This window comes from Cryptomeria japonica, chromosome 2 (assembly GCF_030272615.1).
Source record: "Cryptomeria japonica chromosome 2, Sugi_1.0, whole genome shotgun sequence".
In the NCBI taxonomy this organism is placed as follows: Eukaryota; Viridiplantae; Streptophyta; class Pinopsida; order Cupressales; family Cupressaceae; genus Cryptomeria; species Cryptomeria japonica.
The window spans coordinates 236,175,119-236,189,025 of NC_081406.1; the positions used below are offsets into that span (position 1 = coordinate 236,175,119).

At 32.9% G+C, this 13,907-nt stretch overlaps 1 pseudogene; it reads right to left on the bottom strand.

Moving 5' to 3' along the window:
• LOC131859862 (alpha pinene synthase, chloroplastic-like) overlaps window positions 1–7,570 on the bottom strand; it is a 39,903-nt pseudogene extending 32,333 nt beyond the window's left edge.
• Between the last annotated feature and the right edge of the window lie 6,337 nt (window positions 7,571–13,907).

Consider the following 13,907-nt stretch of genomic DNA (forward strand, 5'->3'; position numbering starts at 1 on the left):
TTCATCCCTTCCATTCCTATTACATCGCCATCCATAGAAATATTAGCTCAGAAAATTAAAACTTTGCAACAACAAGTGACAGACATGGCTAGTCCGAACAACCATAGGGGCTGGTTAGAAAACATGATGAGAGAAGTGATAGCCATGAGGGGATTAGTATCAAACCAACCTTCTAGTTCTTGTGAGACCATTCAAACATGCCAACCTTCGTTCTTCAACAAAAGCATTCCTACCTCAATTCAACCAACATTAGAGTCATGTAACCCTCCTTTTTCTTTCAACCCACTACATCAATCATACCAATCACATCAACCCAACATTCAAACCTTTTTCAACCAAATTCCAAATCAAAATTCATATCAACCCAACATTCAAACCTCATTCAACCAAAATCAAACCCATTTCAACCAAAGTCCAAATCAAAATTCATATCAACCCAACATTCAAACCTTGTTCAACCAGAATCACACCCTTTTCAACCAATGTCCAAATCAAAATGCATTCAACCAAAATCACACCCTTTTCAACCAATGTCCAAATCAAAATTCATTCAACCAAAATCAAACCTCATTCAACCAAAATCAAACCCCTTTCAACCAAAGTCCAAATCAAAATTCATTTAACCAAAATCAAACAACTTTCACCCAAAATCGAACATCTCTCACCCAAAATCAAATCCCTTTCAACCAAAGCCCAAATCAACCATATCTATCCACCATTTCATTATCCCCTAATCACACAAAACCAATCCATGCCATCTCTATCTAATAACACAACCTCCCAAGGCCTATCCATCGTACAAAACCAATCCAATCCAAGTCATGATTTAGAGAGTCTCATTCAAAATCCTTTCTCATCAAATCAAAAGGTTGAAACATTCCAAGAATCTCCCATGAATATCCAAACTCCTTCCTCATGTCAAGATGATGATCCAAAATCAGAAGAAATGGACCCTGAAACAAATCAAGATCAAGAACAACCACTTCCATCCAACCCAATTTTTGATCAAGATCCCATTGACCAAGAATCTTATGATGATCCCCTTGCTCTTTTCTATTCCATTCATAATGACACCCTTCCATCTCAAGAACAAAGTGTCCTTTCAAGTCCCATCCAACATCCACCTCCTAAACAAAATCAAGACATCTCTTCCATCCTCCCTAATAATCCCTTTACAAACCAAGATCAAATCATACCTTTACCTTAATTTCCTAAACATGATCCTATTATTTCTCCAAATCCTAATCAAGGTCCCTCCATCCCTTCATCTCCATGTCATAATCTTCCATGTTCTTCACAAGATTTCCTCTTAAATAAACTTGTCATTTCTCCTCATGATCCCAATCCCTATACACAAGTTATTCATAAACCCCTTATAAATCAAATCATGAATCCAGATCATACTACACAGAACAACTTGTCAACAATTGTTTCATCATCTTGTTCAAGCACAATCGTAACACCAATTAATGAGATCAACACCTGGTTGACTTTGTCATCCTCTTCAAGTGCATCAATAAAAACAAGCATAACACCCGCTCATGTCACAACATTGAAACCAAAAATAATTTTCTCATACACTCACACTTGATAGATTGGGGGAAAGAGAATCTACCATAGTTGGATTTCCTTGAAAATGATAAGGCTATAGCTAAATTCATGGGTTCTAGAGCTAGATTTCCTTACGATGATCCACAAAATCCAAAAAATAAGAAAATCAACATTGGAGATGTTGAACATATACACTTAGTTGAGTCCTTATATCCTATTGGAAAATACATCTTTATCCGACTTTTCAAATAAAGACCAATGAACTACCTACACAAATATTGTACCTAAAGGGTTGTGTAGTTTAGGTTTTACTTTTCGCATTGCATATCATATCATTCAAAACATTGCATTACAAATAGTTTCTTTTCAAATGCATCGCATTCTCAAAAACTCCAAATTTTCATATAGCAGCATCAATAAAACAAGGGTCATCGCCTTTCTTAGATATTCAGACATGAAGTCTTTGGGGTTCTAAAGTCATTCATTCTCAACATTACCCTATGACAACATTTTACTTATGGTTGGGTAGTGATTTCACTATTTGAGACTTGGTAACCCACAATCTATCAATTGTTATATCTCAAACACAATAAATCTCTACATTCATTCTAGACACCTAGTTGATCATATGACTAGTGAAAAATCTAAAATTCTACTTCAGCACAGCTGTAATTGTCACACCTAAGTAAGTTTCATTACTTACAAGTCAAGGCAAGAAAATAAAACTAAAAAAGAGCTATGCCAAATATCCATCTAAAGGCAAAAAGAGCAATGATACATAACTGAAATATCATGTATACAAATACGATAAAAAGCTTGACTATGGGAACATGCAAGTAACTCCATTAGAACTATGAACGCCTATTGGCAATGGAGCAATATTTGAGAAATTATAGTCTATAACCTCGTCAGAGCTCTCAAGGTTTGCTGGCAGCGAGGCTCTATTCGGGATGCTTTTGAAGTTAGAATAATCCACATAGCTAGTCATATAGGATGCTAAGGATCTTTAGTGAACACAAGAGCAAGAATTAACTCATCTGCACACACATGGGCAAAAGAAGATCAAAGTTTCAAGAACCAGTGGGGAAGTTTTCCGCATCTCCATTTGTAAATCCTAGTCACTAAGTGTGTTGAGCTAAATGTTCTGAAGGACTTTAAAGATCGATTGACCACTTATCTATGAAATGTTTTTCACCTCTATTTCTATTGGTGTATTACAAACGCAAAAACAAACACAGTTAACCTTGTTTGAATAGGAAAGGCATCTTCATCCTGCATGTTGCATTCACATAGGTCATGTAAAAAAATTCTTTATCTCCACATGCATTCTACAGATCATCATGTCATATGGGTCTGCACATTGGAAGCATAACTAAAAATATCCAAAAAATTAGATAAAGTTTTGAAAAAATCCAAAAAATCAGATAAAGTCTTGAAAAAATCCAAAAAGTCAGATAAAGTCCTGAAAAAATCCAAAAAATCAGATAAAGTCCTTAAAAAATCCAAAAAATCAGATAAAGTCTTGAAAAAATCCAAAAAATCAGATAAAGTCTTGAAAAAATCCAAAAAATTAGATAAAGTCCTGAAAAAATCCAAAAAATCAGATAAAGTCCTGAAAAAGTCCAAAAAAAAACATTGAAAACCTCAAAATCAACCAAAAACATCCGTATAATGTCCTGAAAAAATATACCAAAAACATTCAAATACAATTCTGAAAAAATCAAACAAAAACATCCAAATACGATCCTGAAAAAACCAAACAAAAACATTAAAAAATCTACCTACATAATCCAAAAACATCGAAAAAGCTCTTGGAAAAGAACTAAAAATCGAAAATCAATCAATCAAAAAACTTGCAATAACATGTCTTGTAAGAAACAAATACCCTAGCAGATATCTAGCAAACATTTCATACGAAGTTAACAAAGGATACGACTATCTAGTCAAACATCTGCAATCAACTGATCAAACTGTCTTATCAATCATATCATATCCATATCAAAGTGATCATTATCTTGTCTTAAACAAAAGAGGATACACTCGAAATCAGACAGGTCAGTCTTAAACAGGGTCCACAACTTTCTGAGATCAAACATTATCAACCATCACATCAAACAATTGAGAATGAAGGCACAAGGTCAGTATAGCTGCTGAATTTTGTCTGGGTCAGTCTTTATCTTTTTATCATTTGGCGATAGATTATGTTCCTATGCTACTCAAGGATGTCCACAAGTGACTAGAGGAGCCATGATGGGTATTATATTTTTCTTTGTTTGTTGCTTGTCTACTACGTGTTTGTTTCTTCAATGAGATATCTTTACATCTTGGTTCCTTATACCCTGATGTGCTAAGCTCCATTGTTCAATAATAAGGCTCAGTGATGAATATATATTGACCCAATAAAATATGTGACACAGGTTCGTGATTCATTCAATTTCATTCTCATTCTCATCTCATTTTCTTATTGATAGTTTGTTGATTTCCCATCTTCTCTCTAAATCGTATTCTTTCTAAACATTGTTTTCTCATCATCTCTTTCTTAATCATTTTATATCATCTAACATTATTCTATTTCATCAATCTATTTTCTCATATTCTATCTTAATATCATCTTCACATCACCTATCTCTATCTCTAATCAACTAACCATTCTTCTATCTTTTATCTTACATTCTTCTTTTTTTGAGAGATCATTCATGTCTTTAGTGCACAAACAATCTCTTGAGGGGGCATTACACCCTAAGTATCATCAGGGCATATTGGGGCAGAATTTTTCGTTTTCTTTGAAACAATGTCATTTCGACATTGTCTCAAAGAGGGGCAAATGTAGACACCTAAAAATGTCTCATTGATCATGTACTAATTATTCCTCTAATTAGTTAAATAATTCTTTAATTCTTTAATTAAGTTAATTAATCTTATTCTTCTAATTTCATATTTCCTCATCATCTTACTAATTATTCTATTTATTATTCTTTCATCATCTAATCATTTTTAACTATTTTCTTATATATTAATTATTTAATTAATTGTGATTAATTCCCCAATTTAAATAATATTTATTATTTAAATAAACTAGTTATTCAATTTCTATCTCTCAATCATCTAATCATTCAACCCTCTTCTAAATATTAATTAAATATTTATTATTTAATTAATTGTGATTTATTTTCCTTAATTTAAATAATCTTTATTATTTAATTAAATTTAATTTCTAAATAATTAAATAGTTTCTTTAAATTATTTAATTAGCTAATTAATTATGTTTAATTCCCCAATTTAAATAATTTTTATTATTTAAATAAATTAATTCTCAATTTCTATCTCTAATCATCTAATCATTAACTCTCTTCTAAATATTTATTAAATATTTATTATTTAATTAATTATGAGTAAATAGTCTTTATTATTTAATTAAATTCCATTTCTAAATAATTAAATAGTTTCTTTAAATTATTTAATTAGCTAATTAATTCTTCCAATTCCAAATCCCCAAATTCTAATTTCATTTAATTTCATATTCTTCTAATTTCTTCGAAATTTAAATACATGTGCATGATTTCAAAGCCAAATTGAAAATCAAAGTCAAGTTCTAAATATATTCAAATGCTAAATTGAATTAAATAAATTCACTTATTTGAATTAAAATCTCATGCAAAGATTAAATTAATAATTTAAATCTAAATGCAAGAACATGCTAAATTAATTAATTAAATCATTTATCTCTCCAACTTCTATTTCCATCCTTTAGTTAGCTTGTTCTAAATTTAGCTCTCTATGTCATCTTCTTTATTTCCTCCAATCATTCTTTTTCTTCCTTCAGTTAACTCTTTCAACAGTTAGTTGACTCCTTTAATCTATTCAATCTATTGAGTTTGACTCCTACAATCAATAGTTCAACTATCAAATTGCATTTGAGCTCACCTGAGTTTACACCTCTTGATCATTTTGTTCCAGCTTTCAATCAATCTTCTCCAATTTTCTATAAATTGAGCATCCAATCTTCATTCTTAATCCCCCTCAATCTTTACTCTGAATCATGAACTTCGAATCTTTGTGTCACTTGTAGGTTACCAATGCAATATCTGAGAGCCATCATACCACGAAGAGAAGAAGAGCAATGGAAGCAATATGCACATCTTCGAATAGGGAGTTTTATCTGAATTGATTTCATTCTTAATTCATGTTTTGCTTGATGATTGCATTATTTCATTGTCTAGTTTGTTAGATTTGTTAATTAGACAGGGATTTGTGATTTCCCTTGTGTTTCTAATTGATAGCTTTGTTTATTTGATTATGAATTCTAGCATGCATTACAGCCCCAACCAAAAACAAAAACTGGCCAAACTGAACCCTTGAAAACTGCCAGCATCCAGCTTGTCCCTGATAAAAGCAAAAAGCATATGGATTTTCTAGGCTCCCTCAACCTTGAAGAGAGTGGGTTTTCTAAGGCTCCCACAACCTGAAACCATGGGTTTTTTAGAGGCTCCCATAACCTTTCTCTTGAGAACAAGTAGGGTAGCGCACAGAAAATTCTCTAGAATCACCACCTCCATAGGTGGGAAAGGAGAAAGACCATTAATAAGATTATTCGCAGCTCCCAAGCAACCAAGAAATAGGGCCTCCTCAAAGTTCCCACAACACCTCTAAGTCACAAACATAACACCCAACTCCACCTCAAAAGAAGAAAGGTAACCTCCAGCACCATCCACCTCAATACGAAGAACCTGGGAAATAGGAGGAAGCTAAGAAAGACACAAGAAGGCCAGCCACAAAGACAGAACGAGGGTGGAAAAAATATAGCAAAAAAAACCACACCCACCATAAACCAAACCTCTGGGTTTCTACCAGGACTCGAGAACCTCTTGAAAATAATAAAATAGGGGGGAATGAAGGCAACCTCACCTAGAAATGTCAATTACAGTAGCTAGAAAGCTCTAAAAAACCATCTCCTTCCCTCTATAGGAAAGAGGACCACCTCAATAGGCTTGAAGAAAGCATAAACTAGCTGCCCAAAACCCCCATTCACTACCAAAAAGCACAACATTAGATAGGCATGAAAGAAAAATAGAAAATCCTGAAGAGATTTCGAAACCCCAAAACTACTACATCCTCCCTTCCTCAGAACCCACAAAAGAGGAAAAGGACAAAACCACCTCATCACTGAGGAAGGCCCTAAGACAAAAGATCACAGGTCACCTGCCCATCAACATCCAAAAACATGTGACATGAGAGAGCCCAATGTTGAGGAACAAAGCAGAGCCCCCGCGGGAAAACCCACATCCATCTTCACAACTAGCTACGAAAGATTCAACAACCTCGCACCAGCTCTTGCCATTAAAAACCACAACATCCATCTCCACCTCAATAGGAGAAAGGTTATTTCCAATATCCACAATCTCAACCTCAATAAAAGATAGGGCCACCTCAATAGGAATAATTGGAAATAACCTAAAATACTAGGATAAAAGTTACAAGACTAGGAATAGAAAGACACATAGGGTAAAACCAACAACAGTGCTTAAGGTCCCCTACAGCCCCAAAGCCCAAAACCAAAATGGAAGGAAACCCACCAAAGCATCAATCAAAGGGGGAGAAAAACCTTTGGCTATAAAAACCACTCCACCTGGATCCCAAACACACCTATCGTACCCACTCACGAGCATCGCATCCACGTCCACATTCGTAACTTCAACCACCTTTGCAACACCATCTTCCTTATAGGAAATCCTACTCGCTGTGGTGGAATAGAAAAAACCACCACCACGAACCCCGGCTGCAAAGAGAAAGTGATGGAACAACATACATGGGAAGCCACAACCATGAGGGGTCATCAATAAGCCAAGCACGACCACCACAATCAATAGTCCCCATAAAAGAATAGCATGAACCAGCCAAAACAAGGGCTCCCACCATCCACAAAGCCTTCCAACCAAGCCACAAGGAATAAGAAACAAGGGTGGCCAACACACAGACCAACCGCCAACACTCCCCTCACCATCCGAATCCTCCTCACCATCTTCACCAGTAACTTCACCTCCAACCCTACTCTTCGTTGCTTCTCACGCGTGTAGCGTCATTTCAAATTTTTCCAAGCTTGTTTTATATATCAATAGCCTTATGTTACTTCTACATGTTACTAAATTTTGTGTTCATGTCAATCAATATAATCACAAATAAAAAATCTAAGCTAAAGTTCCTGTATCATATATATAGTCAAGTTGGGATTGAATAACCTATCTAACACTACAATAGTATGTGTTATATATAATATTTAATACTTAGATTAAATGGTTTCTTTGATCATGATAATTAATAATCAATATCATAAATTAAATATAACTAAGATATTACATTTGACTTCCTAAAGTATTGAACTACTCAATTATGTATTGAAATATTTAAATAATGGTGTACAAAGTAAATTCATGATTTCATGTATAGTTATTGGGATTGATGTGGTGTTCAAGATATTCATGTGTATGGATCACTTGATTATCTTCTAATTTATTAATGTCTACTAAATTGATAAATTATAAACTCATAAATTATATAAGGTTAAAGTTTCTTGTAATAATTGGGTGTATTATTTGTATCTTATAGATGCAAATGGAAAGAAACAAATCCACTTATAGAGAATTAATTTGTTATCCTTCATTTTATACTAACTATTAATCTATTTAATGATGAATATCAAACATGTAGGTGAGTTGGCTTGGGATGTGGGTTTGCTCCCCGCAAGTCTCGGGTTCAACTCACTCCCAGTTTTAAGAGGGAGGACTACTTGCGGGCTATGGATCCTACTCTCTATTTGATTTTTATTTTTATTTATTTGATTAGGATTTGATATTTATATCTTATACTCTCTATAAAAGGAAAACATAGTCTAAAATACTTAGGAATGAGATCTCCTTATACAGTGACTAATAGGATTCCAACACTTGATCCTTCATTGTTGATGGAACAACCTAAGAGATTTTGGATCATCCAAAGTAAACATAAATCCATTAACAAATTCTATGATCAATGGGTGATTATCTATAAGGGTTGCATTTTCTAGCTAATCTATTATTATTTGTCCTTTGATTTATTTCCTATCTTACACATTTTGTAATTCCGCTCTAATGTGCTCTTCTACATCCTTGCTTCTTTATGTTTATTTGTATATGTTGCTATTATTGTCTAATTTACATTTGGATGTAAATCTATCTATGGTATTTTGATCTTACTATGGATGCTTCATTTTATTGCAGTGTATGGCCTTGAGTGCCTATCTTATACTTTGTTTGATATATGTGGTTCATGATTGTTCTAGATACTTCATGTGTTGGGTTGCCTTATGGTGATTTGTGATTATGTAGTTTCATTGAGATATGTGATGGTATATTGTGTCTTTGATGATTATGATAAACTAATGTAGTGATTCAGAACTACCATATGTGAGATGCTAATTTGATTAATGATTGGAATGTAACAAGTGATACTAACTTGATTGCTTGAATTAAAAGTAGTAAATTATGTTTATGTTATTTAATTATTTTAAAGAGATTAAATCCTAATTAATAGAATTGATTATATTCATGTTAGACTCAATAGATGCTTTTGATGAAGATGATGTTATAATGCCAACCATTCATGGAATAATTATATGCTTATTGTTGTAATAAAATAATATTGATGTTAACTAGTGCAATAAATTAGATGAGATTATTATCATTGATATTTAATTGATCATTAGATGTGAAAAGGATGGTCAATTGCATCATTCGAATATATTAGAATGCATGCAATGTTAGAATCCCCTTTTGGTTATTTCAATTACTTTGTTATTTTTATATATATGTATATGTTTGAGAAGGTACACTTGAGGTGTGAACATTTTAGTGGCTACAAGTACAGGGCATTGACTCTACCTAGCTCTATAGGTCTGAGCATGCCCATATCCTAGATAGTTGTTTCAAGGGATAGCACACTGGTTGGGCATTAATGTTACCCATCCATAGCCATCATTCTAAATTGGATGATTTTTCTTAAGTTATATGATTATACCTTTGGCTACCAATGTCTTAATGTAAGGCTACCCTAATACATATTTTTAATGACTACTAAAAATTGTTTGTTCATAGTTAGTAATATGTGAATTGTTGTCATTTAATATGCATAAATTAAGGATATTTTAATCCTACTATGTTGAATTAATATTTAATTGTGAAATATGGCTTATATGTATTTGATTTAATCTAGAATGCATGATTTTATATTTGGTGTCTTTTGGGGGTTAATTGGATTTATTAGTCTAATTTTGTTTTAATATTTTTATATTCACACTTCAAAATATGAGTTTATATTTGTATTTTGGAGTTCATTTTCAGCACTTCATCTATTTTTCATAAATTTTGCTCCCAAAACCCTACATGTGAAAGTCAAATTGTTCTTTTGAGGAGACTGGATGGATGGAATTTTGTGGGGAGAGGCTCGTTTGAATCATGTTGGTAAACTATTTGGGCTATCCGATTTGCATGGCCTCTTTTGGCATGTTTGGCTATCATTTTAATTTTAAATTTTTCTTCCAATTGAAGGTATGAATTCTTAATTTCTCCATTGTTATTCAATTTGAGTGCTTAAATTTTATGCTTTCAAATTTGAGTATTTAGTTTCAATGTAGTCTTTCATTGAGTATTTGAATTTATTGTTTGAGTTTAAAAATTTTATGCTTTCAAATTTGAAAACATTAGTTTGCATGGGGAAACTATGCCCAAATTTTATTATATGGGTGAAATGGAAACTTTATTTTATTTTTGTTTTGTGTAGTAGAGGACCGATAGGTTTTCTCGAATTTTTAACTTATGAAGTTTGAATTTTTAAGCTTTTTGGAGGTCCATCAATGGTGGATGGCCTCCATGACTGGTTTTTAGCCAAAGTGGATATATTTGTAAAAGTGATAATTTGATGTTCTAAATATTATTTTATTAGGTCAAGTGTTGATATTATATGTGTAAATTTTATTACTGGATTGATTCAAATACATTTTTTGGCAATATGGTCAATTACATGTATTATGGTTCTATGTAAAATGGAAATTTGAATATGGTTATTTGATGTGCATTGAGAATTGTTGGGCTCAATTGATCAAGTAATTGGTCTTGCATATTGTTAACTTTATCATTTTGTTTCGTTTTTGGATTTCTTGATCCTAGGGTAGGTAATACGGTCAATGTTGGCAGTGGTGTCCAATGGGGGTCAAGACACAAAGGGATTTCCAAGGTAACTCATTAGGCATTTTAGTTAACCAAGTGAAAATAGTAATTAAAACTTCGGCTGGGATAACATATTAAACAATATTAAGTTAATTCCCCTCTCATGCCTTAAGTTCTCATATAGACTAAGGATGAGTTGGGAAGGCCTGATCATCCATGGGGCACTGATATGCATTGATAGAGTATCCTCATCTATATGAGATGACTACTCAGTTCTATGTGAGTCATCCCTTTGAACTATGTGATGACACTCCTCGCTCTCATTTTCTATGTACCTAGCCCTATAGATACGAGTGTTGCAAGTTTGGTTTAAATTAGATATTGATCTGTTGTCATTGATATCAATATGCTTTGGCTGTCATTAGTGACTGGTTGGTATAGTTGATGTTGAGTTTCATTGTGTAGTTGTGTTGTGATATTTTCTCTGCATATCTTCTATAATATACATATATTCATGTGGTTTAGATATGTTTTTAAGCAGTGTTTCAAGATGCTAAATTCAAATTTTGGTTCTTCGAATAATTGTGCTAAGGAAGTTGCATTTACCAGTGTGTAATGATGTTTGACAATGTTTCCATGTGAAATGCATGCTCTGCATTGTTGAGGTTTTGGAGATAAGTCGATAATGTCCTTAGCTTCATTCTATTCAATTGACACAAGTTATTGGGCTTCAGAAGTGTGGTCTTAAAGTTCAATGGTCTTTACTCTAAGTTTGGTTGACCTCAGGTGTTTACATTTCATGTTATTGCTATGATTATTATGGATCATTGTGTAACATGTATGATTCTTATTATGGTCTCAGTTAAGATGTTTTGTGGTCCACTTTACATTATTTCCCATCACAGGAATATTTAGTGCCACCAATATTTGAATTGTATGTGGTTAAGATTCTTAGTCGACCTTGGGAGATTTTGCATTTATGAGTATGATATAAATAAAGGATAATTTGTTGACGATGACATATTTGATGTGTGTGTGAAATGTGAGATGGAAAGGAAGTGAGTCGTGGCATATGTGTAAGTGATGAAGGTGTGTGAAAGAGGATCTATCTCCCTAATTGTTTTGATAAGTGTTGTTTGAGTTGGTGAAAAGTATTGATCAGTGTGGACTTTCATGTGTTAGATACCAGAAGAAGTGAGTTGAAGGTATCTACAGATCTTACAGTTGTAGAGGTGCATCAGTGGTGGATTATTTTTTTATTGTTCTTCATCTGAGCAGTGAACCTCTCTTTCTTTCTTTTCGGCAGTGAGCCTTTCTTTGTAAAAATCACCTTAACAGGTGTCACCCTAACAGGTTCTCATCTATTGAGAATAGTATTCTTCATGGTTTTCCCCTTAATAGGGTTTTCCATGTAAAATTTAGTCATTCATTGTGTATGATATGGTATGTTTTTCATGTTCTTTCATTCTCGTGTATATTTTTTGTGGATTAGATGATAAACTTAAGTTAATATGGATATGACTAAAGGAAAAAATTTGGATTTCTTTGTACAACTGATTCACCCCCCATCTTAGTTGTCTTGTGCGTAAGAATATTAAACAATTTCTATCAAAGTTTTGGTTCCTTGGAGAAGATCTTAACCCTTTGAGGAGATCTTGATGGCACACAAACTGATAATTTCTATGTTTGATAAACCCATCTATGCATCCTAGAAAGTGAAGATGCAAGGTTACCTAATGTCTCTTGGCTTTAAATTTTGTATTTTTGTTACACAAAATAATATCAAGTCGTTGACTAGCATGAACACTCCAAATGAGATCAATTTATTTGAAGACAATGAAAAGGCAACATTTTTTATCTTTAGTTATATTTCTAAGACTGAATGAACAAAAGTTGTATCTATACAATCTTCTCATAAGGTTTGGAATAATTTCGAAAAGACTTATGAAGGAGAAGATACAATTAAACAAGCTAAGTTGCAAAATGCTAAAACTAAATATGAATGCTTGTAGATGGATGAAGAAGACAATATAACTAGATACTTACAAAAGATAGATATTGTGGTAAAAGAGATCAGAGGTCTTGGTCAAATGTATTGAAATGGATATAATCTTTTTTTTTAGGATGATGGGTGTGAGATCATAAAAAGGTCTGGAATTGTGATTGCAACGGGAAAGAGGACATGTGGAAATGTTTATCAATTTATAATAGCTAACAGATATTACTTGATGGTCTAGAGAGAGGGAGAGAGAGGGGGAGAGAGCTTATTTTGTAGTGATAAAATTAGAACTTAATCAAGAAGATAAAATCCTCAAATAACCACTATAATATACACAAGAAAGTCTAATTACAATCTTTTACAATTTTGAATTAATATGCTATTAGATTGAAACACATGGAATCTTTCCATTTAACTCATTTGAATTTCATGAAATATATCTAAACAACATAACTCAATTTTTAATTTTATTTAAATGAAAATAAAAAACTATCAAGTGTCTAAGATTGCATAGAAAAGAAGAATATAATTTCTAATTCGAGTACCTTTTTACAATTATTAAATGAGAAATTTAAATTTAAATTGGTATCTAGGGATGTTTCATCTATAACCATCTACTCCTTCTGCAAGTTAATTTCATCATTGACTCTCTTAAGGCAATTGGCGCTATTATGCATGGCTTCCTTACTGACCTCCACCAAACCCTTTAATTTTTTCTTCAATATTTCAATTTCTTTCTCTATCTTGTCAAATTTCACCTCATGCTCAGTCTTCATAGTCTCGATGTCCTTCACAATTTGTTGGGAAAGAAAAAGTTCCCCTGTCTTATCTGGTGCAAGAATCTCAGTGAATGTGGCTATGAGATCTTACTGTTTCTGAATATTAATTTCCCCAAAGAACCATCAAAAATATTTTTCTTGATACATCTGTGATTTCCCCAGAAGCGAATCAACATCCTTTTCATTATATTTGTTCTCATTTGGGTCCACATTGAGAGGGATGTCGAGCTTTATTTCATTAGCCTCCTTGTCATGAATCAATGCCTTACCAGTCTTTTGTTTTTTCAGATTTTGTGGTCCCATAATGTGGGTCCGTGGAAAAGGGATTTTCTTCCTAGCAGCCCAGCTCAGAGGGGTTTTTCTGTTGCTACTAGTAACAGG